At 39.9% G+C, this 26,061-nt stretch overlaps 1 long non-coding RNA gene across 1 annotated transcript; it reads left to right on the plus strand.

Moving 5' to 3' along the window:
* LOC109723746 lies at positions 6,655 to 10,482 on the plus strand. Its single transcript, XR_002219739.1, has 7 exons — positions 6,655 to 6,755; positions 6,932 to 7,112; positions 7,253 to 7,628; positions 7,733 to 7,820; positions 7,899 to 8,391; positions 8,771 to 9,116; positions 10,201 to 10,482. It is a non-coding gene; the product is annotated as an uncharacterized LOC109723746 (long non-coding RNA).

The raw sequence follows: 26,061 nt of genomic DNA on the forward strand, positions 1-26,061 counted from the left end.
CTCTCTGTTTCCTATTTCTTAACTCGGCTGTAATATATTTCAAATTTTGTTTGTACTTATCTTTAACTTTTCATTCATTTTTCCACATAGATGGATAGTACTTTCTTAAATATTTTTTATTAACCGGCTTGTCATTTTCTGACCCACCAATGTCTTTAGGAAATATGCATTACCCCTTACAACTCTATAAATTTGGAACAGTCCTTCCCAATTTGGAAACCATTTTTCATGCACTCGGTCCTTTCTACCAATTGGAAGCATTAACCTTAAGACCAAATCTCCAACAGAGAAAGATTTAGCTTTAACTTTTTTATTATATGCATTACTTATTCGGCTCTAATAAGCTTGTAAATGATCATGTGCTGACAGCCGAATTTTATCTATTTCATCTAACTTTTCTTTCATTAAATTCTCATATTCTTTTGCTGTTAACTCTTTTTTTCCTTCAACTCTTAAAGAAAGGACCATAATCTCGGCAGGTACTATAGCTTCATGACCATAAACCAACCGAAACGGTGTAACCCCCGTCGCTATTTTGACAGTGGTTTGGCATGCCCATAACACTTCTGAGAGCTTTTTGCTCCACTTTCTTAGGTGTTTTCCAATATAACGTTTCATAAAATTTATGATGACTTTGTTTATTGTCTCGGTCTGCATATTGGCTTGAGTATAATAAGGTGGAGAATGAAGCAACTTAATCTTCTTCAACTCAACAAACAATGAGAATTGTTCTCCTGTGAACATCATTCTCTGATCGATTGTAATCATTTCGGGAATTCCGAAACGATGGACGATGGAGTTTTCAGCAAATTCTATGATGTCTTTCTGAGTAACTAGTCTTGTAGGTTTCACTTCTACCTATTTGGTAAAGTAATCCACGGCCACTATCAAAAATTGGTGTCCAGCCAAAAAGTTCGGCTAAATTTCTCCAATTAGATTTATGGCCTAGTCTCGAAAAGGTCAAGGTTTGATAATTGTATGCATTTCAGAAGCTGGAACTCTCTATATAGAGCTATAGAATTGGCAGTCATGGCATTCCCTAGCATATTTTATACAATTTTCATGCATAGTTGGCAAATAATAATTAGAGTGTTGAATGGTCCATCTTAGTCTCTTCCCAGCTAAATGAGCTCCACCTAAGCCTTCATGGACTTCGCCCACGACTAATAAGGCTTCCTCAGGTCCTAGACATTTCAGCAACACTTCTTCGGCTGCCCTCTTATAGAGTTGTCCATTTAGTAGACAATAGCCGAGCACTCTCTTTCATAGGTGATAATCGACCCGCTTATTGAGATCGTCAAGGAATTCCATTAAGGGTTTCCTCCAATCCTCTTGTGTTTCTATTGGAGCAATCATCGTCGGCTCTCGTATATAAACCGATGGTAACAATCTCCTTTCTATTTCGACTTGATTCCTTTTTGGCTCTCTATATCCTGAAGTCGATTGGGCTAAATCACTAGCTTGTTCATTTTCTTCTCTCGATAAATGTACAAACTCTATTTCTTCGAAATCGCAAAGTAACACTATCGTTTTAGTCAAATAATTCTACAGATTTCGATTCTTGCATCGGTGTTCTCCGTTTACCTACTTTATCACTAATTGTGAATTACCGATAACTTTCACAGATCGTGCCCGTAACTCTTATAAAATTTCGAGGCCAATTATTAAGGCCTCATACTCGGCTTGGTTGTTAGAACAGCCAAAATTTAGTTCGAAAGCGAACTTATAGGTGTAGCCTTTAGGTGACTGTACAACTATTCCGGCTCATGCGGATTCGACTGTTTTTAATCCATCAAAATAGAGTGTCCAAGGTTGACAACTGATCAAACTTTGTACCGGCTCTTCAATCTCGACACATGGATGGTCAGCCAATAAGTCAACTATTACTTGCCCTTTCACTACCTTTGTCGAAACGTAATTAAGAGAAAATTCGGACAACGCTAACATCCATCGTCCAATTCTTCCTTTTAACACCAGTTTAGATAACATATACTTTACCAGATCGGTCTTGCAAACCACCGAAACTTCTACTGGTAAAATATAGTATCTTAACTTAGTACATGGATGGTATAGCCAAACACAACTTTTGTGTTACCGAATAACATTTTTCGGCATCAAGTAGATGTCGGCTAAGATAGTAAATAGCATGCATGTTCTTCTTTTTCACTATTTTCCTGAGCCAATAAACATCCAAGATTTTCTTCTGCAGTCGATATATACAATTTCATCAGCTGACCCTACTAAGGAGGAATAAGGACTGGGGGATTTGCTAAGTATCTTTTAATATTTTTGAATGCTTCTTGTTGTTCCTCTGTCCAAATAAACTCCTCTTGACTCTTCAGTCGAAGCAATAGAGTGAATACTCCTATTCTACCGGCTAAGTTTTATATGAAATGCCACAAATAATTGATTTTTTCTAGCAAGCTTTGCAATTCTTTTTTATTTTTGGAGGGTGGTAATTCCATAATGGCCTTTACTTGTTTTTATCTATCTTAATCCCTTTTTTGTGTACTAGAAATCCGAGGAAATTCGCTACTGATACTCCAAAAGCACAATTCAAGAGATTCATTTTTAAATTATATTTCCTCACTCGCTTGAAAGCAAGTTCTAAGTCTACCCAATGATTGGTTTGTAATTTGGATTTTATAACAATATCATCAATGTAAGGTTCTAACATTTTACTGATCAAATCGTGAAAAATGAAATTCATCGCCCTTTGATAAGTGGCTTTGGCATTCTTTAAGTCGAATGGCATCATTATCCATTCAAAGGTACCAATAGACCCTGGGCATCTAAAGGCCGTTTTAGCTATATCTTCCTCATCAATAAAGATTTGATTATAGCATGCATGATTATCCATAAAGGACAGGATTTCAATAAATCAGGCCTTCAAAAGATTTTTGAATTTAATTTTAATTTGAAGTACAATACTCGGCTCAAACCTACGAGCTGGCTGTTTGTAAGGCCTATATCCTTTTAATAGGGAACCTATGTTCTACAATTCTCGACTCAATCCAGGCATTTCCTCATAACTCCAGGCGAAGCAATCCTTATATGTTAACAACAACTTCGTTAGCTCCTCCTGTTGCTGAGCTGAAAGCCTTGCGCTAACATATGTCGGCCATTTGTCTTCGTCCGATTCTAAATTCACTTTTGTTAAGGAATCATGAGTCTCCAGCTTTTTCTCACCGACCTTGATCGGCGATTCTTCCATGAACTCGCTTCTGATTTCATAAATTTTAGCACCACTTTTATCAGGCTCCATTGTAGCCTCTGTTCCCTAAGGTGTATCATTTTTATCTGAATCGGCTCTAGAACTTGAAGTTTCATTAAGCACCTTTTCATTGGCTGACTTGGCCGATTTAATGTATGATCTTTCCTCGGCCAACTTGGCCGATCTAATATATGGTATTTTATCTGCCAAGTTGGCCGATTCGATAGAGTAGCCTCAGACTCCTTTGGTCGGCCCGTCTTATTGAAGCTCACCTAGAGCGTCGGTTCCTGGCTTTTGATGTTCCATTTTAACCAATTCGGTGGCTCTTTTACAGCTATAATGCCTTTTCGTCCTTTAAGAGCACTAGTTGTACTCCCTCTTCAGTGACCCGTACGAATGAAATCTGATCCGGGTTAGTATCGAGCTAATTGATATGGCCGATTTCCTCTACATTAATATCTACCATATAAGGTCGTCCCTCGGTCTTAATTTCTTCCACACAATCTTCGATCCATTGGAAAAGCTTTCCATGTAGAGTGGATGGTACATACTTGTTTGCATGAATCCAATCATGCCCAAGCAGCAGGTTTTAGTGACTATCTGCATCCACCACGAAGAAAGCTGTTCGAAGGGTTTTAGATTCGACCATAAGCTCGGTCGTGAGTACACCTCTTGCCTGTTGACCATTTCCGGTGAAATCGGTCATTATTGTATCGGTATGTTTGAGTTCTTCCTCACTCTTACCTAATTTTTTGAAAAATGATGTAAGCATGATATTGATCATTGCCCCACCATCGACCATAACTCAGTCTACGTGCCATCCTTCTATCAAGGCCCTTATGTATAAAGGCCTGACAAACTTGTCTGCAAAGCCGATGGCTTTTCGAAAACCATTGTATCAGCCGCCTTTGTATCTTCAAGTTGAAGTTGAGCCACTGTAAGCTCCTCTCCATCATAAATCGACTCCTCCAGCTCTATAGATTCTGCCTTGAATGAGTGTGGAAGAGCATACACTATGCTTATATCAGCCGAATTTTCTTCTGCCGATTTTTCTTGCACTTTTTGTTTCTTCTCTTCTAATTTTTTTGCTGCCTCGGCTGAAGGATCACTTTTCAGCTGAACCTCCCTCTCCTTGGGAGGCCACTTGTCTCACTTGATGATCGTCTCTAACGAGGCGATCTTCTCCTCCAAAGCCTTCCAAGTAACTTTCTTTGTCGGTTCACTCGGTGTCGATAGTTCAATTTTGGATTTTAGCCATGGCACAAGCCTAGAACTGCCCGCTTCATAATCAGTTTTCATAGGCCGAAAAGGTGGCTGTGACTCAAGCCGATTCCAGACATTCGGCATCATGCCTTTTGCTTCTTCCCAATGATGTCTTGCCTCGGCTTACATTCTTTGCTGCCGGCCCTTTTGAGTCTTCGTCAGCATCGGCCCATGCCATTTGGCTGGTGCTTTTGCAGTGTGCCACTGGTCAATTGGCACATTGGCAGGCACCTTGACGGTCTTGAGATGTTCTTTCAGAATCTCTCTTCTCTCCCACAGTCTCAGCCAAGGTTGAATGCCAAGCTCGTTGACTAATCTTCGGCCCAGGAACTCAATGTCACCCTCGGTCATCCCCTTAACTCTGGTTCGAGTTTTGGCCTGACCTGATGATGCCAGTTAGGTCGATATCCTGGGTACTTTTGTTGTTGTCGAAGGGCTTCTCATAGTAACTCTTTCGGCTCATTTTTTCTTTAGTTTGACAATTATAGTAATCGTCTAAGACCTTTTGGATCACCAAATCCTTCCTATCATTCCTAGACTCCACTTCTTCTTCGGAGTCATTCGAATCTCCTACCGAACTGTCATCCGGATCATTTCCTACTTCAAGACGATCTTCCCACTCTTTAGGGAATGCCATAAACTCCTTCCATTCCCCATACAGTTTCTTCTCTTAAATAATCGCCTCCCAGTCACAACGAGTCATCTCAGCCTTGCATCGTATGCACAACCGAAAAGATCTCTTGGTTTTGGCAATGTCTTGATCAACCTTTCCCTCAACGATACTTTCCCTTCGATATCCACCATGTTAACTTGTGAGGGAAACAAATTTTGATTAACTTCCATATTTTTATTTTCTTGATCGAAAAATACGAGCCGACCTTCATTAATGTTTTTTTTTAATTTGCCTTTTGAAAGCGGTACATTCATCAGTTTTGTGACTCCATGAGTTATGCCACTTACAATACTTTATTCTTTTTAATTCTTCTCCGGAAGGTATTGTTTGACCTTCCTGAAGCTTAATTCTGCCTTCTTTTAACAACTGATCAAAGATCAGATCGGTCTTTGCGACGTCAAAAGAATAACTATATGCAGAAACGCGCGCTTTCACTTCGCTAGTTCTAGCTGGCTTCAACAGCGTGCATTTATAAGGTTGTCAGTTTTTAACCTTTCCGCTGCATAAACTTCAGCCTCATCAGCCGAATCTTTAGTTTCCCTAGAAGTATTCAGCTCATCATGAGCTGAAGATTTCTCAACAAAAGAGATATTTTTCTCTTTCTTCTTACTCCAATCCTTGTTTCGGCTCCATTTAGGTAGATCCTCATTATTGCCTTTCCTAAATTGCTCATATTGAGCAACCTAGACACCCAAGTCAAATAGATTTGGAAAATACTTATCTTCAACATGATCTTTAATTTAAAAATGTAAACCATTGAATGTCATTTTAGCAAATTCCGATTCTGACATTCTAACGAAACAACGACTTCGTGTCATTTTGAATCGGTTTAAGTATTCCTCTGCCAATTCCCCTGACTTTTGCCAGTATTGGGCTAAATCAGCGACCGATAATTCCGGTTTTAATCAATAAAACTGTTTATGAAACTTCCTCTCCAATTCGTCCCAGTCTCGAACAAAATTGGCAAGTATCCGTTTGGTAACAAAATATCTGAAGAATAACATTTTTTATCCTTATTATTCTTCCAAACAAAATAAAATTTGCCATGGATAATTTATTCTAGTCAAAGCGGGTTATTCCAGTTGATCTTGGAATAACCCGTTAATTATATTCTCCCCCACCCGTAGAATAAAATTTATCCCTCATGAATTCAAGGGTGGGGCAATAAACAAGTAGTTTTTTTAGCTACTTTTTATGATGCCTCGACCTATGCACCCTCTATTTATGACGCCTCGACCCCGCACCCCCACTTTACTCTATCCTCCCATCTGATTTCTATATATAGTGTTTACTAATATATATATTATTAGTATAAATTTAATTACTATAATCTATATATTCTCTATTAATTTCCGTGTTAGTCATCCACGTGTCATCTTACGCTTAATCCTATTCATACGTGGCTCCGTCATGGGTCCCACCTGCTACCCCGCCGGTTCGATGACTTCGATCCCGCTACCCCGCCTCTTCGATCCCTGCTACCCCCGCCCCTCTCTTGAGCCCTCGCCGCCTCGATCTCTGCTACCCCGCCGCTTCGATCTCTGCTACCCCGCCGCTTCGACCCTCTCCGAACCCTCGCCGCTTCGATCCTTGCTACTCCCGCCGGTTCGATAACGTCTATTACTCCTTCGTCGCCTCGATTTTATTTTCATGTTGCTTTGATCCCCTCTATCAGTCCCTCTGCCGCTTCGATCCCGTCGATTGGTCCCCCCTACTGATGAAAAAAATGGATTCTTCCTCTCTCTAATTCTCTCTCTCTCTCTCATATGTTCGTCATGTAGGTGGAGGTGGATGCGGCGCTAGGGCAACCCGTGGTGGTGAGCACGTAGGCGTTCCGGGAGGCGGCGAGGGCGGCATGGCGCGCCGTGGACGGCGGCAGGTCGTCGGCAGTGGACGCCGTGGTCCCCAGATGCTCCCCCTGCGAGGAGCTCCGCTACGACGGCACGGGTCAGTATGGGTGTGGTAGGGTTTGATTCAATTTTCCCTTAACCCTAATGCTTTGTCTCTTCCGATTAGTTTAGTTCGTTTTTGTTGTCTCTGCTTCTTGCTTTTGTAATTACATGTTTCCTAATGATAGCAATCATATCTTATCTCTGTGGAAGGTGGTGCTAAAAGGTTCAGCTGAGACTCCATTTCTCATAGTCGAAGTAAATTGCCATAGAGATGTTGGTTTCCAGATATATGCCTGTTTCTTACCATTCTTGGAAGCATATAATGAGGCTCTTTGTTCAGCTAGCTTGGTTTACAGACCAGATGCAAGCTACAATATCTCCTTTTTGTCACGCGGGGACGCGACAGAGAGCAGCGTGGCGGTGAAGAGGAACCACGGCACGCCGCCGTTCGACAGCTGCGCGAAGATGCCGTTGCCCTTTGCCAGCTCGACAGCCACCGCCGACGTGAACCCCACCATCGCTAGCCGCCTGTTGATCCGCTCCGGCGCCGGCCCGCTGAATGAATTTGGTGCTCACCTGGAGCGCAGTCAGTATATAATAACTTCTGGTTAATGTTTGCTTGCTTCCAGAAAAATATGCTATTGTATGTTGTCCATAATAGTTGCTTACTATTCTGAAATTTCTTTCCAGACATTGAAAAATGCTCTATCACCCTATAAGCTCGGAGGTGGTGGGGGGAGGAAGCGATTTCGATCCAATCGGAAAGAGTGAGAGCGAGGTACTATTCATTCATGTGGAGTTGCTTAGTGACAAGTGCACTTCTTTATTCCTTAACAAGGTTATGGTGTACTAACAGATCATGCGATTTTGTCAAAGCTTCATGGACGAGCTGTATAGGTATCTGGGACTTGATCAGTTAATTAAAGAATCATACCAATTCACTAGCTTTGTTCCAAATAGGTCACTTACTCTTTGAATCTGGATTGTGCCCGCCGCTTTGATCCCTACTACCCCCGCCTCTTCGATAGTGTCTATTACTCCTTTCGCCGCTTCGATCATGTCGGTTGCTCCCCTAATGCCTGAAAAAATGGGTTTGGTTCATTCTCGCTCCTTCTTCCTTCGTCGTCTCGGTTTTGTTTTCCTGTTGCTTCGATCCCCTCTATCAGCCCCTCTGTCGCTTCGATCCGGTCGATTGGCCCCAGCAGGACGCTGAGAAAACTGACATTGATCATTTATGGGAGATAGGACGCAAACCTTCAACAGGTGGATTGTTTGTTTCTGAAGGAGACGCTGTTCTTCTTGCTCATATTGATGGTACCTGTTCTTACTATGACATTACAAATTGTGAGGTACTTAATTCTTCTAAACTTTGTCAACAGTGTTGAGCCACACCTTTTTTTGGCTGTTCTTACTATGATATTGCAAATTGTGAGGTACGTAATTCTTCTAAATTTTCTCAACAGTTTTGAGCCACACCTTTTTTTGGCTGTTTTTTATCTTCTGAACATATGGATTTCTTTTCTCTTAAAAGTTGGATATTTTGAGATGGACACATGAACTTAAATAATTTTGGTGGCAATTTCAAAACGTGATATAGTTCATATAGTCCCTCTTCACTTTCATCTGTAGCCTATTTGCCTCCATCATGCTGCACATCACATAGGCACATTGTGAAACATAGGTTGGAACATTTTAGTTATTGACCAATCTCATATTTTGTAATTTCAGATTAAGACTAAATATAAGCCGCCAGGTGGAGTGTCACCCAACTTATGGGGTGATTGTTGGCTAATTCGTTCCCCTGGTGCAGATGGATGCTGTGGGAGATATGGGTTTGCAGCTTCAGCTGGAAGCATTTTGAACTCCGAATTTTGTTCATGGGATTTTTTATCAAAGAGACGTTACAACATTCCACATTGATTTAGAAACACCTAATTCCTGTCCACAATCAAAACTGTTACAACTTCTTTATATAACCGGTTAAATAAACCCACTTGGGAAGGATCGTTCCAATAAAATTGCCAAAGCGATTGGGAAAGCTGCAGATAATGCTCGCCAAGCAAAATCCAAAAAGGTATATTTGCTGCTTCATTTTGTGTTTCATTGTTATTGCATCGAAGACATTTTGACTTCAAGGACCAAATTGGAACTCTTAAGGATGAAATGAAACCAGCACCAAATTTCTTTTTTTTTTTTTTTTTTGGAGAAAAGGTAGCATGCTACCGCTTCAAAATCAGCACCAAATTTCAGGGAGTAATGTAATATACCGAAAATTCGAAAAATAGAAATGTCGAACTTTAGTCAAATTGACCAAAGTGCGAGGATGGTACACTTCGGAAAGTCCGAAGGTGTTAAAATGATCAAAAGTGAGTTAAGGAAGGTTTTCGAGAGCTAAAGAGTTAAATTCTGCAAAATTGCAGATTTTCAGCTCTCGGGGACCGGTCCCTGGNGGGGCCGAACCCACTGGGAACTTTGTTGTAGTTCTCACCCCACTATTTCCACAGAGCCGGGACCGAGCGAGCCGGCGAGCGACCGCGGTAAAGGTATCGCGCCTTAGACAGAGGCCACCAGAGTTGGGTTACATTTTGTAGTAGCTACCCTTTTATCATCTTTTGTATTGATGATTTAGGTTGTGAATGTTTAAAGCAAAGAAAAGAATGTAAGGCTTATTTGAGGCAAATGTGATGTAAGAAAGAAATGATGAAATGGTGTAATGAATTGTAAAGAATCATGGATGTAAATGAATTACTTGTATGTGATCAAATGAATCATAATACTAGTCGAATGTTTAGTTTTCCTATCTTTCACTAATGGCTATTGCTTACCCTCGTGTAAGCCGTTTGTGTATGTTTCCGCTTGTGCTTTTCTCTATTGATGAAAATGTACATGTGATGAGCCTTGGGCGGATAGGGGAAACTCTGTCCGTTCGGCGTCTGTTTGACGTGCTTGGGTCGGGCCAAATTGGCATCGTTCCCGGGGCGTGACAAGTAAATTCCGCAATCCAAAATGAGGTTGAAATTGAAATGCGAGTCAAGTTTCAAACGCTAAATTTGAAATTAAACAATTAATTTTGCTTTATATCGCTTTTGCTCTAAGTTGTAATTTAAATATTTGGCCTCTCTTGATGTTCAATGGCATGCTTACATTTGTTGATGCAGAAGTTATTTTATATTCCTACAATAACTAATCATACTCAAGTTTGGTGGCTTCCTAATGTGGTTGTGGCAAACGAGAAGGAATAGAGGATCTTGCTTCTGTACGCCCTATATGCAAGGTTTATGAGAATATTCCAATAATTTATTCAGTATCATGTATTTATTTGATGCACATATTACAGTATATTGGTTCTCTTCTTCTTCTTCTTTTCTATTTTAAAGATCCAACTTTTTTCTTTTGGAATATATGTTATGTAAATAGCATATGTTGAAGATAGGAAACTATGCTAAAGAGCAGTGGGGGGGGGGGTTTGCTTTGTGTTTTGTCCGCCGCATCGCGCGGGTTACTACACTAGTAATACTTGATAGTGTATATATAATAAAGATTATTTCTTAATCATGTTGATTAATTAATAAATTACTTTGTACAATTATTGAAAATATATTTATATTTTTTCATGTGCTATATATTCTATAACATATGCTATGAATGTGAGACATTCATAAAGGTAAAATCGGCATTTAAAAAAAATTCATTTAACTTTTTTCACTATTCTTCTCTTCTTTCAAGAAATTAACCAAACATCATATTGTTTATACCCTAGTATAAATTAATATAAATCCAAACAAAAAATTATTTGTATTCCTCTCTATTCTAGAATATTGAGATATACCGAGGATAAAAAAATTTATCCTGTGTGACATAATTCCATTGCCAAACACAGTCTAAGAGAATGTCGTCTTAGTTAATGACATGTTGAACAATCTAAGTTTGAGAAATGGATCTACGGCGTCCTCTCTACATCGGGCCGTAAACCGCGCCACGTGTTCGATCGTGTTTTCGATATCATCTCTAGAAAATTTGTCAAATTTCAGAATTTTCCAATTTACCGGGTACGAATGTTCTACTTTTATGTTGGCAAGATAAGGAGATCTACATAAAGGCCACATGTCACGCCCTGAGCCCGCCTATTTGGTCGGTTTCGGGCACGCCAACAAACCGCCGAACGGACAGGGTTTTCCCTGTACCGCGGACAGAGTCTCCCCTGTACGTCCAAAGCGTCGCAATCAATACAATGTACGAAGTTCCAACCAGGAACACATTTCGATCAAAGATTGCATAAGGAAGTATCAAAAACATAATCCACTTGTTATTACAAGCATTCACATTCACTAGATACATTTTACATCACAATTACATATTACATTTAACCTCCAAATACAATCATACTTTTATTACAAATTATTGCAATCTTATTCCTTTCATTTTCTTACATCCCTAAGTAGCCGACTCAGGGTACCGCTATCCTTGGTCTCGGTAGTAGGGCGCTAACTACGGAGCTACGCCCTCACCTCGCGCCGCCGCGCCGCTCACGTGTGAACTTGTAACACCCCAAAATAACGTGGGGTGAGAACCAACTCCATGGCTCCCAGTGGGTACGACCACCCAAGGGAAAAGCTCAACCAATAGGTCTAATGAGGCACTGCAACAGGTTAGTCCAATAACATATAACAGATATTTATACATTTACTCGATATTGAACTACATGTCATGCCTCTCAATATGCAAAATGAAACTATGCAACTATACAAGTAGAATAGATGATTTTACTTTCTATCCATAGCTTTTTCATAATTTATACATCTTGTCACTTTACATCATTGGTTATTTGCTCCTAAGATTTTCCTCTACCCTAGCCAAGCTAACCACCCGACTCGGTTTCGAGTCAATCATCTGCAGAATACCGCATACATCTAGGCTCGAGGTGAAGGACGTCCCACATGCACCTCAGCCATAAATCCACTCAACTGGAATACCAATTCACTAGCTCATAATGCATACTTTCACACATTCACTTTGGCCTTTACCCAATCTTTCCGGGGTTCATCAAGTTAGCCCCAAGCTCACACTCACATGTCCCATCTACCGGGATTAGCATTAGGAAATGCCCCCGAGGGATCCATCCTGTCTACCGGGGAAGGCACAAGGCACTGTCACCCGAGGGATCTTCGCCGGGCATTCTCACCCGTGGTGTCTATACTCCGGAGTACACCGCCTGTAGAGGAGCGACCTCGCACAAGCCGGAACCGATACATGTGAGTACGATCCCATCCTCAATTTGAGGAGGTATAGCCAACCTATTCTATATCTCTATGCCTCAATGCCAATGATAGGTTTTTACCTAATCATGCATATACCGCTAATATCAAGCCACAATGTCACTTTGGGTTAAACCTTGTTTAACTACTTTCTTTAACACTAGGTTCATGTCCAACCTATGTTCTTTAACGCTAGATTAAATGACACACATGATTCCAACCTATGTATATTCACACTAGGTTCATATGTTCTTCATGTCCGACCTAGGTTTACTAACTCTATGTTCATATCATTCATGTTCAACCTATGTTCAAGACACTAGGTTTAATGCCACTCGATCTAATGTATATAGATTGTCCATATGCACATTATACTAGTTCTCCAATGTCGAGTTCTCCAATCAACCTAGAGTTATCAACCCAAGTTCAACATGCATGGTTCATCTACTATATTCCACAATATAGCAACATGTATAATTCTTCTAACATAGTCCATACTTAGCATCTCATGCATTCTTTTAGCATTTAATTTATTATGCATTTCATATCATTGGTAGGTAATCTCAACTACATAGTATGTTTCAAGTATTCATAATATCATGTAACCTACCAATACAACTTTATGTATCAATTAGAAATAGTCTTAGCATTAACCACATGCTTACATTTAGCATTTCTATGACATACATTCAACTAACATTAACCAACGCATATATTCTAGCATTTCCATACCACATCATTCATGCATCTATTTAGCATTCCTACATTATGTCCATATGCATTAATTAGTAGCTTAACAAGACATTCATCTTATACATTCATGTGTTCTACCACTAGCTACCACTACGTGCATCAAAGATAAACATTTATCTTAGACATACAGGCGACCTAGTCGCTTCGGTAAACACAACCCACCTGAAATCGCTTTCCGATTGCTTGTCGACACTTGCAATCGGCCTCCCGGGGCACCCATAACCCGGTTCGGCCCGATTTTGCTAATACTCACCAACCGTGCGTCGGATCGCGGCACCGAAAATTATAGGTCTTCGATTATGTGCCACGGTGCTCCAAATCCGTTTTCATGATTTTACGATGTCGCCTCGGCCATTCAGGCGGAAACGAAGCCTAAACGCCCATTTCTTTAATATCTTTACAACGGTTCGACGAATCGCCGAACCGACTTTGCCAACGCGTTCGTTTACCTAGCAATTTGGTTTACGGAGGGTCAAATGAGATCAAACCCTACTATTTTACAAAACTCCATTCGGAGCCCTAATATGTAATTAACCTCCAAATAATCCAAATTAAATGGAGTAACATGCGAACAATACTCATTAGAGGCTATTAGAATACTTAAAGCTAAGGATTAAGCCAAATCCCAAAAGCTTACCACTATGTGAACGCCGCAACGAAACACGCCGCTCCAACGGCCGCACGAGAGCTCGAACCGACGCCTCCAACGCGTTCGCAAGCTCGCTCTCTACCAAACCTCAAATTTTTAGACAGAGATTTGGAGAGATGAGAGAGATCTTTAGAGAGAGAAAGGAGAGTTTCTCTCTCCCTTCCCATGGGTGCGTGTGTTGTGGGGTGGTGTAGTCGGCTGAGGAAGAAGAAGCAAAAAGCTTCTTTATACATTACACCCCAAAATACTATTCACTTCCGGGCAGTTCGAAATCTGATATCTTTCGCCGGAGCCCTCTGAATATCCGTTTGAGTTCAAATTTGATAGTCATGTTCGGTTTTACTTAACGAGTCCAAAGAAATTTTAATATTTCAGTTTCGACCCCGTTTGGTCACCGAAAGCTGTACCGAACTATAATCTTTATCGGATAGCTGTCGGATTTTATTTTTCACCTTCCGGGTGTCAGAATGACATGAAACTTTAAATCTAGCCTCATAAAAATAATTCTGGCTTATCCTCCAATTTTCATAATTTTCTGACACTATGCATTTTCTGCTAATTTATCTGTCCCGTTTCCAACAGAAAATTCTAAATCTTCTGTTTTCATTCCGATTTCAGCACAAGTCACTTCTGACTTATGTTTTACTTTTCTAAATTCAATAAAAATAGTTTCTCACACTATTTTTTATTTATTTTTATTTTTATATCAAAATCTGGTATGTTACACCACATCGCCGTCCTAGCCCCCACTATGAAAGTATTTCGGATGGCTTCTTCAATCTAGGCATACAACTCATTATTATTCCCTGGTGGGGGAACAGGAGCCTGTGCCTGCATTGGGTTCCGTCCTGTAGGCAAACCGTAATTGTGCTGCAGGATTCATACCTTGTCCTCCAGCCCTAATCCCTATATTTTGGGGTTGATACTGTAACACACTGGACCTTTGCAAATTGCGAGGTTCGAGTGATTAGCTGTGCTCTGAGCTTTTCCAGATTGTCTGGTAGGTCGTTGACTGTGTTCCGACCTATGGCACGTGTCCCGAGGAGTGTGGTACGAAGCCTTGCACCAAAACCCAAAAATTTGGATTTTGGCCAGCTCTCGGATTGGCTGTCTGGCGGGCTTGTACCGGTACAAGGTTGTGCTTGTACCGGTACAGAGCCGCGAACTCGCAAACCCGAGCCTCGGGTTTGCATATTCGCAGGTCTTGTAGCGGTACAAGGATGGTCTTGTACTGGTATAATGTTGATGGCTGTACCGGTACAGCCATCGGGCCTGTACCGGTACAGTGCCGCAGAACCGCGCANTTTTCTGGTAGGTCGTTGACTGTGTTCCGACCTATGGCACATGTCCCGAGGAGTGTAGTACGAAGCCTTGCACCAAAATTCAAAAATTTGAATTTTGGCCAGCTCTCGGATTGGCTGTCCGGCGGGCTTGTACCGGTACAAGGTTGTGCTTGTACCGGTACAGAGCCGCGAACTCGAAAGCCCGAGCCTCGGGTTTGCATATTCGCAGTTCTTGTACCGGTACAAGGATGGTCTTGTACCGGTACAATGTTGATGGTTGTACCGGTACAGCCATCGGGTCTGTACCGGTACAGTGCCGCAGAACCGCGCACCCGAGCCTCGGTTTTGGATTTTCGTAGCTCTTGTACCGGTACAAGATCCCGTGTATCGGTACAAGGAGGCTGATTTCGTGCAGTTTGTTCTGCAGGGGCTTATTTGCGATTGTGTCCTAGGGCACTCCCCTGAGCTGGGAAGAGCAGAGAACCAGGTAAGGAAGCTTCCCACACCTTCCCACTTGATTTTGATCTCATTCTAGCTTGGATTTTGATGGTTTTTCCCTCTCTTTTGCCTATTGGAGCTATTTCCACCATTTTTGAAGCTTGGAACTTGGGTTTGGAGTTTGATTGAGGGAAGATACTTGAAGTTTGAGGACTTTGAGCTGGTTTTGAGGCTTCTAAGAGGTAAGTGGCAAGATCCTTTCCTCTAGTTTTGGATTTTAGAGCTTTCTTTGAGATGAAACCCTAGTTTTGAGACTTAGGGTTTATTTTGGGCTTTTTGAACCTAGGGCTTTTGAGGCTTGATTGGTTGGTTTAGAACCTTCCTAGGGCTTGGATTGGAAGGGTTCTAGCTCTCTTTTGGAGCTTAGGAGAAGATTTCTACTCTTGAGGTGAGTTTTGGCCCTTTTGCTTCTAGGTTAAAGATTGAGCTTATTGCTCTTCGTATCGATTGGATGACACCATTTTTGATGTTCCTAGGGTGCTAGAAAGCTTGTGGAAATCTCCGTTCGGCGAAACGAAAGTTTCGATTTTGGTGGGTTTGACCTAGCCTTTGATATGAGAAAATCTCATATTTGGTGATAAGTGCTTCGTGTACTAATAACTCATGCATTTTCATATTAAATGTATTTATTATGAATTTTAGAGTGCTTAAAATGCCCATGTTATATGTAATGAAATTTTGGACCTCTATGTAGTAGAGAGTTGCTTGAGAGAGAGTTGGTTGCATTTAGCATTCTATATGAGATTTGGTTTCATGTTTCTATAGAGTAAATGAGCTATGATTCATGCGTTTAAACATAAGTTTAATTGAGACATGAAAGATGACAATTGCTATATATATAGGCATCGAACTTGATATCATGTGAATTAGAGAGCTAATGTCATCAAGCGGCATTGAGCTCAGGACATGTGTGAACCTAGTGGATAGGGCCATTGAGGGATTTGGAAAACATGTTGAACATCAAATTGCCTAAGTGTCATCAAGGGGCACTAGGCGTAGCAAATGTTGAAACTTCACATTGTGACTTAAACTAGATCTTCGGGATGCTAGTGACTATACCATGTTAGAGACATGAGGGTTGGATACTTGAGACTTGGACTATGCTTGCTTGCCATTTGTGCTCATTCGCACATGCTTGTGAGGGTCGCTCCCTACAAGCCGGCACTCCGGAGTTAGCCTACGCGACTTATGTTCGCTCGTGCGGTATTGAGAAGCCTACGGGGTCGAGTGGGACAGACACATTCCAAGAGTAGGGATGTCGGGCTACCACAGGCACTTAGGCGGCACAAGCTGGACTACCTTTGGTAGGTCCTTAATTGGAAATGGAAATCGACACGGTGTTGAGAATGGATAATCACTACTAGATAGGTTTAGTAGTTGAGTTACATTTATATGCTTTTAGCATAGTGTTGGGACATGTAGCATACTTGACAGTTACCTATTTCATCACAGTATGCTTGGTTGCCATGATAGAGCTTATACATCATGTATGAATAAAGGGTTGTAACAGTAAACTATTGCCATTGGTTACTTTTCCTTATGATAGAATAGATGTACAACATTTTGACATCGTGCTTATGAGGGATATAGTAGTATAGCATTTTACTTATGCTCTCTCTTTCAGCAGTTTATTACATGCTCCTTTTTATTGCTTATTATTATTATCGTTGCTTACCCTTATTTTTGGGGCCTAGTGGAGCAGGAGCTGAGGTCAGTAATTGCCCACTGGGAACTATAAATTATAGTTCTCACGCCCTCTTTTTCTCGATATTTTTCAGAGCCTTCCATGCAGGGAGAGGCCAGGGATCGCGGAAAGGGTATCGCCTCGGGCTAGCGTGCTTACTGAGGGATCGTTCGATAGGTGGTCTACCTCTCGTGTTTTCTTTTTGTGAGAGGTTGAGAGTTGTACCCGTATATGTATAGAGACCACCATTTTTGTACTAGAGACGGTTATTGTACTACTTATGATTCTTTTATTGTCTAGCTTTACTTCTTTACTTTGGTGTAGATGTTAGAACTTTACTCGCTCTGATATCATTAGTTGCTAGTTACTTCACTTCTTCTATTTGTTCTATTACTTGCTTTTACTTTCGCTTTATTGTAGACGCCTTATATGTGTAGACATATGACGGGTCTGGGCACGCTACCGGGAGGGCCTCCGCCGGTCCCGGGGCCTGACAGATACGCTGGTACGGTGGCGGAGGAGGTAATCCCCATGCCATTTCAGGCTGTTGATCGGTATTTGCATTCGCTAGTCTATAGGCAGCTTGAAACGGTGTTATCTGAGGCTACATAATCGCCGGTGTTCCTGGATTTTGTAATATCAGTGTGCCACAGGTCCTGGTAGGCCCGCGTACGGTTGTTTGTTTCGAGTTAACAACTGCCCCATCCGGGCAATATTTTCATTAGAAGCTGTGATAGTGGATGAAACTGCGTCCAGACGGGTGGTACTCTGATGACTATTTTGCTCTAAAACTTGTAAGACGCGAGTCATTTGTTCAAGCGCTTGAGCCAAACTTAGATCTTGCTAGTCCGGTTGACCACTAGGCTCACCCTTTAACGATAATACTGCATGACGCTTGTAACATATCGAAACTTCGGTAGAATATATCGAACTTTAGTCAAATTGACTAAAGTACCCGAAAGAAATAGTTGGACAAGTTTCATTTAATATTCCAACAAGGTTGGAAGGGTTAAAAGTGAGTTCTAAAGGAGTTAGAAGGGTTTTAGCATTACTCGGCGCGAATTGGAGTCGAAACAATGCGAGATTGAGGTTCGGGAGTGTTCGGTGTTTCGGTGCACGTTGAGCGCGAAAACGGAACCCGAAAGGCTATGTTGGACCATGGGTTAAATCCGGCGTAAGCGGGGATGAAAAGATGGTTGAGACACGCTCGAAAACATGTTTTGGGGGTCTTGGTGCGATTTGAAATGAATCGGAGGCCTAACGAGCGAAAAAAGAGAAACATTGAGCACTGCTGCAAATAGGGGATATTTGGGGGGCCTAGTTGCAATTGTAGCATACCATAAACACCCCCAAACACTCCCCTTCACAGCCAACACCTCATTTCTCCTCTCCCTCTCATTTCTCTCTTTCTCTTTCTAGAACTCTTGCTCTAGGGCAAGGAGAAGGTGGAGATGAAGTTTGGAGAGGTGGATTTTGGAGGCTTTGATGGTTCTAGAAGCTATCCTACAAAAAGGAGCTTGGTAGAGCTTGGGCAACAGTGAGTTCTCTTGCAAGTAGAACTCTAGGGTTTGGATTTTCACAATGAAACCTAAGGTTTTGAGCTTCTTTCATGCTTAGAAGCATTGTTGGGCCATGAACACCATGAAAACCCATGTGAGCTTCATGTGCTCTAATGGTGGAATGCTGGGGTTCGAAGTAGATGCTCTAGGGTTGGTTCAAATGAGTTGGGAATAGTATTAGAGCGCTTCCTAGATGATTCTAAGCTAGTATTTGCTTAATCACAAGATCAATCTAGAAAAAATGGGATTATGGCATTGTTAGGGCATCCCAAAGAGGGGTTTTGCCCAAGTTGGGTTTTGATCTAATTTGATCATGTAGAAACCTAATTAGGGGTATAACGAACGCGTTGGTGCACTCGGTTCGACAATCCGACGAGTGTACGCACAGTTATTGACGAAATAGCATTTTTCGTACAAATAGCCGCAGCACGCAGATTAAGAGTCCAAAAGTTCCAAGAAATTCACCGGAGCATTGTGGTGTCAAGGAATAACTCCAGAATTTTCGGATCGTGGATTGGTGGCCGTTCGGGTGGTCGCGCAAGAGTTCGAGCCGAACCGGGTCACGGATGCCGCGGGAGGCCGATTGCAAGTGACTACAAGTAATCGGAGAATGTTACGAGGTGGGTTGTGCTCACCGAAGATATTAGCTCACTTCCATGTCAAAGTGGAGCGTTGTTTATTATTGATGCATATAATGGTAGCTAGTTGAAGAATGGTAAATGCATAAGAAATATGCTAAATGAATGCATGAAAATGATACTATAAGAATGCATGAAATGTTATATGAATGCATGTCATAGAGGTTATGAATGCATGAAAGTGATACTATAGAAAGGCATGTTGGCATAGTTTGGATTATACTAGATGATGTATATATGTGTGTTGACATATCTTGAGATGCTAGTTGGTATATGTGCATGATGACATATTGTGAATTAACGTACTGTGGATTATGTTAAATGGAAATATATATATGATGACATATTGCATATGATAGATGAACTATGCATGTTGACATTGTAAAAGTATGCTAGTTTCATATGAATATGAACTAAGATCGATAACTCTAAGTATAGTAAAGAACTTGACATTGGAAAGTGAGAACACTGAGTGGCATGTCAATTAATAATCCTAAGTGTGAATAATTAGGAAGACAAGTATTAGGAATGGTATTGGAACCTAGTGTCATTGAACATAGGTTAAGAATTGAACCTAGAGTCAAGTAAACCTAGGTTATGGCATTAGTGGTATTAAACCTAGAGTCGAGTGGACCTAGGACATAAATGACATTGGACCTAGTGTTAATGAACCTAGGTTATGAATATAGTGATATTAAACCTAGAGTCGAATGAATCTAGGTAGTAAAGAACAATGAACCTAGGGTTATAGAACCTAGGCAATGAACATAGTGACATTAGACCTAATGTTATTAAACTTAGGTTGGGAAATGGCTTGGACCTAGAAAGGTTGTCGGTATAGGGTATAAGACTAACCCTTGAAATGTTGAAAGTGGATTCTGGAATCCCAGGTCTTGTGGCCTTAGTGAACGTGGTATGCTCATGGTTGTGGATTGGATCATACTCACCTATAAGTCCGATACTAGAGGGCGGTCGCTCCCCTTCGAGCGATGAGCTCCGCAGTGATCATCACTGGGTCGTAGTGGGTATCTCCCCAGAGGTTGAGCCTGTCGGGTCGTAGCAGGTATCTTCCCGATTGATGAGCTCCGGAGTTGTCATCACTGGGTCGTAGCGGGTATCTCCCCAGAGGACGGTCCTATCGGGTTGTAGCGGGTATCTCCTCAATTATTGGGATATTGGGTTGGTGAGTCTGTTGAGGGCGAAACCTACAGGTTAGCTGAGAGGATTGGGTATTGATTGTGGCAATTGCCATGCACCATGAGCAGTATATATGTTGGTTCTCCTTGCCCATTGGGCGATGTGGTTTGAGGATTTAAGGTTGAGGTACTTGTGAGACGTCCTTCACCTTGTGCCTGACAGAGCGCGGCATATCCGCGGGTGATTGACTCTAGACCGAGTCGAGTGGCATAGTTGGCTAAGGTAAAGTAACCTTAGGAAAGATTGGTTAGTGCTAAAGAATAGCAAATGGTAAAGAATGGCAATGAAGAAAGAACGGTTAATGCTAAGGAAAAGCAAATAATAAAGAACGATTAAGAATTAAAGAAAGGCAAATAAAAGAAAGTAGAATTAGTTAACCTACTTGCATAAGTTGCATGATTTACATATTGCATGTCTTGAGGCATAAACATGTATTTAATATTTGCATTAAATATCTGTGGATATCTGTTGGACTAACATGTTTGCAGTGTCTCCTTGGACCTGGTGGGTCGAGCTTTTTCCTTGGGTGGCCGTACCCACTGCAAACTATGGACAATAGTTCTCACCCCCATGTTGTTTTTGGGGGTACAGGTTCATACGTGAGCGGCGCGGCGGCGCGAGGAAAGGGCGTAGCTCCGTAGATAGCGCCCTACCACCGAGACCAGAAATAGCATTACCCTGAGTCGGCTTAGCTAGAGGTTGTAGAAAAGGTGTAAAACAATATTGTAATAATCTTGTGATCGATGATTGTATTTGGAAAGAAATGTAATCGAAAATTGTAAATGTATAACTTGAGATGAATGCTTGTAATAGCTTAGTTATTTTATGTTTTTGATACTTTCTTATGCAATCTATGCTTGATTTCTGTTCCTAGTTGGAACATCGTGAATTGTATTGATTGCGACGCCTATGACGTACAGGGGAGACTCTGTCCGTTCGGCGGTTTGTCGGCGTGCCCGAATCCGACCAAATAGGCGGGCTCAGGGCGTGACATCGCTCATTCACGTTCTCAGTATTACTACCTTGGTCATTCTCAGATGTTCGAGGAACAACTCGGTTGCGGAGATTCATGGCATTGTCGTCAGCCATAACTTGTAATAAATAAAATGCAAATTTACCTAAACAAGTGTCCCACCAGGCATGCCAAAAATTGTTGCGAGCCGATTTCTTAGATCGTTGACCCGGTCAAAGATCCTCCTTTGGGAATTGTGCGAGGAAATGAAACGACTACGAATGATGACCATCGAAGTTTGCGCCCACTACAGGTTAAACGATTCGGCTGACGAGGGATCGGATCGGCCGGGTTCACTTCTACACAGTAATTCCAAGTCGGCTGGATGAGCCGAATTCGAGATCAAACACTGATTCTGCTGAAGAGTCGAACTACTTATATATTGCTCAAAGTCAGTTGAAACAAGAAAAATACATAACTAAAGTATGCCACTACAGTGCACACTCCTGAAAAGAAATCTAATCTTTTAGACTACTCCTAAGAAAAACAGTAAATGCAGGAAAAAAGAGAAAAATTACAGTTAAACTACTCCTAAAAATCAAGAGAAAATGCATGGAATTGAAAGTGATCTTCTTGTTCGCAGGGAAAAAAGACCACTCTTCCAAACGTCCTCTGTTTATTTATAGTCCATGTGTTATTATTCAGTTATCCCTATGATCGACCACCTTCCTAATTTCTAAAATATTGTCTTTTCAGAAAAAAAAAAATTTCTTTCAACAACTATTCCGTTTCAAATTTCTAAAACACGTGATATAGGTACTCTAAAAATATAAATAATTAATTAATGATAATGATGGCATGGTGTGATTGTTAAGCCAAACTCTTTTTTATTTTATACTGAAAAATTATTTAAGACAGTATTTTTTTTAGAGAGAAAAAGATAGCATGGTATTTATTTTTGTTTGAAAATATAAAAGAATTATACTTCGAACTTGAAACATCGGATATCAACCGGCAAGTCCTTTGCTACTTACATTAGGAACGGTTGATTTTAAGGTAATGTTTTGATTTGAGTATAAGGGGCTGTTTGGTTGCATGTATTTTCAACTGCAGTGCAGTAGAAAATGCATGCATCAATTAAAATTTTGTTTGGTTTGATGTAATTAGGCCCAATTATTACAGTTGCATCTGGACGAGAAGACCCAATTGGCTACAGTACCAACTGCAGCAGTTGGGCAGGAGTTGGCTCACCCATTAAATAAATAAATAAAGTGTGAATTTTTTTCATACCCTTTTTTTTTTCTTTTGTTCTTCGAAGAATGCATATTCATGAAATCTGTTAGGATTTAATAATATCTGTTAGGGTCAATAAATTTTTTTTCATATTCTTCTTTTTTTTTCCAGTTTACTAGTTTAATAATGTTTTAATTTTTGTTTTGACCAAATCTGTAATATATTTGCATTTAAAATTTATTAAATTCATACATAAGTTTATAATATATAAATTATATATAGATATAAAAGTCTTAATTAATAATTAAAATATGATTACGTTATGTTCGGAAGAGATAATCTCACCTTTCTATTTAAAAGCTGATAGAATTTATAAATACAAATTTCAATTGCAGCCTACCAAACAGAAAAAATATAACTGTAGCAGTTGCAATTGTATAAAACCAAACAGACTAGGTATAGTTATGACTGTATTATTTACAACTGTATGTATTTTCAATTATATTATTTTTATAATTACATCCAATCAAATAGTCCCTAAGTGGAGAACAGAGGGACTCATTACCTACACTCGGTGTATTTCCTCACGGTCGGTTCACATGGTGATCTGGGTTTGAGATCTTTTCTTATAAAGCAACTTTTGTAAATAGTTAGACATAAAGGAAAACGTATAATTAATATTCAATGCAGCGGGAAGTAAAAATAAAGTTCTATTTTTTAAAATTTAGATTGAATCGACTTGATTGGACCATAATTTGATGTCCAAATCGGTTAGATTCAACATAAAAAACTGGACTAGCTTAAACTTTTTTTTAACCTATTAAAACCAGTAATTCAACAGCGAATCGGTGAACAGACCTCATTACGTAAGTTGGCGAGATTTTTTTTTACATTATAGATAGAAATGTATATAACTTATCAAATCAAACAAATTAAAATATTGAATAGTAAAATCAAAAGTTTGAGAGGTAGATAGTCAATTTAAAATGTTTTATAGTTCAAGTGAATTCCGTAAGTTTTTACCTATTTTGTATTTCAATAGTTAAACTTGAAATATATGCATTAATCTTTTAACAATTTGCACTTTGTAGATATATTTTTACTTATATGTAATATAATAATATTTTAAAATAATGTAGGATATCATTAATCCTATTTATTGAATTACTGGTTAAATCAATGATGGCCTGGCAATATTTTGGGTCATTAGGGGTTTTAAATATTTTGGGTCATTAGGATTACTGAGTTTAAAACATCGCATAAAAGTAAAGAGTGTAGTAGCTTTGTAGGCCCGTTTGGTTCAAGTTATGTAATATTACAGAGTATTTCAATATATTCAGGTATATATCTTAGATTTCTAAATGAGATTATTATTGATACTGCATTAATGCGTTTAGTTTAATACAGTAATATAATACTGAATTGTAGTGTTTATGGTATAACTATATTTGGTTTAGCCTATAAAATTTAGTAATCTAGACAATAAAATATAATCTATTTCAAAATTGCCCTTAGCCATATTTGGCAAACATTTTTTATACTCTTTACAAATAATACTTTTTTTACTAAATTTTATTTTAAATATTTTTTTAATTTTAAATTTCAAATTTTAAATTTGAACAAACATATAAAATTTAATATTTAATTTAAAATATAAATATGAAATTTATAAATTAAAATTTAAAAATTAAAATAAATTTAAATTTAAAATCTAAATTTAAAATTTAGAATTTAAAATACAAATTTAAAATTTAATATTTAGAATTTAAAATACAAATTTAAAATTTAAAATTTAGAATTTAATGTCACGCCTCGGATTCCTATGTTCCCCGGGCTGGCCAATGAATCTGCCGTATACATAGGAATTTTTTGTGTATACGACGCGATAGCTGAACATGTAAAAGGATAAGTACAACTACAAGAGAGTATAGAGCTGCTAAAACTAAAACATATATAATGATAAAACCAACAGTACATACACGTCTCCAAAATACATCTCTGTACACAAAAGTAATTAAACATGACTGTATGTACATGGTCACTCCCAAAGTAACTAGGCCGAAATAGAGTACTCCAATAGCAAGATGGCTAGGTAGACAGGAATCTAGCTCGCGACTCTCTTACCTCGATCCGAGGCAGCAGCGGCGACGTGTGGCTCTGCAAAAAAAAGTGGAAACAAAGGGTGTGAGAACTACTACAAAATAGAGTAGTCCTCAGTAGGTACTGTCACCGACCTCAACGGCCCACCCACTAAGTCTATGAGACTAACAGTATAGCTGGTAGATAAAGAAACAGTAACGTATGCTGGAATACACTCTACAGCTGTGATGCCACTATCCTACCACTATGCACAATAACATCTCTGAATATATACATCTCTTGCAAAGAATAAACAGTCTATACCGAACTCACGTCTATAGGAATCTCAACAGACTGGTCCCACCTGTACCCTAAGCTGCACCGTACTTCACCCACGAGGGTTTTCGGTGTAGGGCAGCACCCAACAGGGACTACTGTGACACACAAAAGTCCAACTCCAAAGTGGCACTCGTGGGTGCGATCCAGTCGAGTGTATATGCGAATCTGATAGCTCAATCAGGTAACTACAGGAAAAAGTTAAGATGAAAGGGTCAAACTGCCCAACACCTAATATTTACGTGCCCACTGCACAATCTTATGCAAATAGAAGAAATCCGAGCCCACCATCAGTCCCGACGGCACTCTAAAGTCCGGAACAGTCTAAAAGCTGCTGTAACAATGAGCTCTGCACCTCAGCACGAGCGTAAACTCGATCTACACTGATCTAGGTATCCACCTCGTACAAACAGCTGCGATATAATAATAAAAACGGCTCCTGGAGTTAAATCTGATAACATTTTTGAAAAGTGACAGGTGTCGGTTTAACGAGTTTTCTCCTAAGTCAAATCCCAGTTCAGCATGTAATACTTGTCCAAAATTATTAAATTATGCTCCAAATTCAGATTTCATATAAAAACATGCAATTTCATGAATTTGAGCTACTAACATGAAAGTATGATGTAAATAAAGCATGCTGAAATTCTCTACAACTTGAAGGAATTCCGAAGATTTCGGTCGACATTAACCCACCTAGCATGCTAATCAAACCACGGATCGAGCTGAAACTCCACAAGCACCTTTAGCTCCAATTAAAAGGAAAGTAAAGATGAAGTCCAAAAATCCCTGTCGAATTTAACGAAATCACAAGTTCAATAAAATTTCAAACGAAAGTTAATAACACATGAATGCGACTTCGAAATCAAAGTTACTTATTTCGGAGCCAATGTACCTTACAATTGA

The sequence above is a fragment of the Ananas comosus genome, linkage group 18, assembly GCF_001540865.1.
Source record: "Ananas comosus cultivar F153 linkage group 18, ASM154086v1, whole genome shotgun sequence".
Classification (NCBI taxonomy): Eukaryota; Viridiplantae; Streptophyta; class Magnoliopsida; order Poales; family Bromeliaceae; genus Ananas; species Ananas comosus.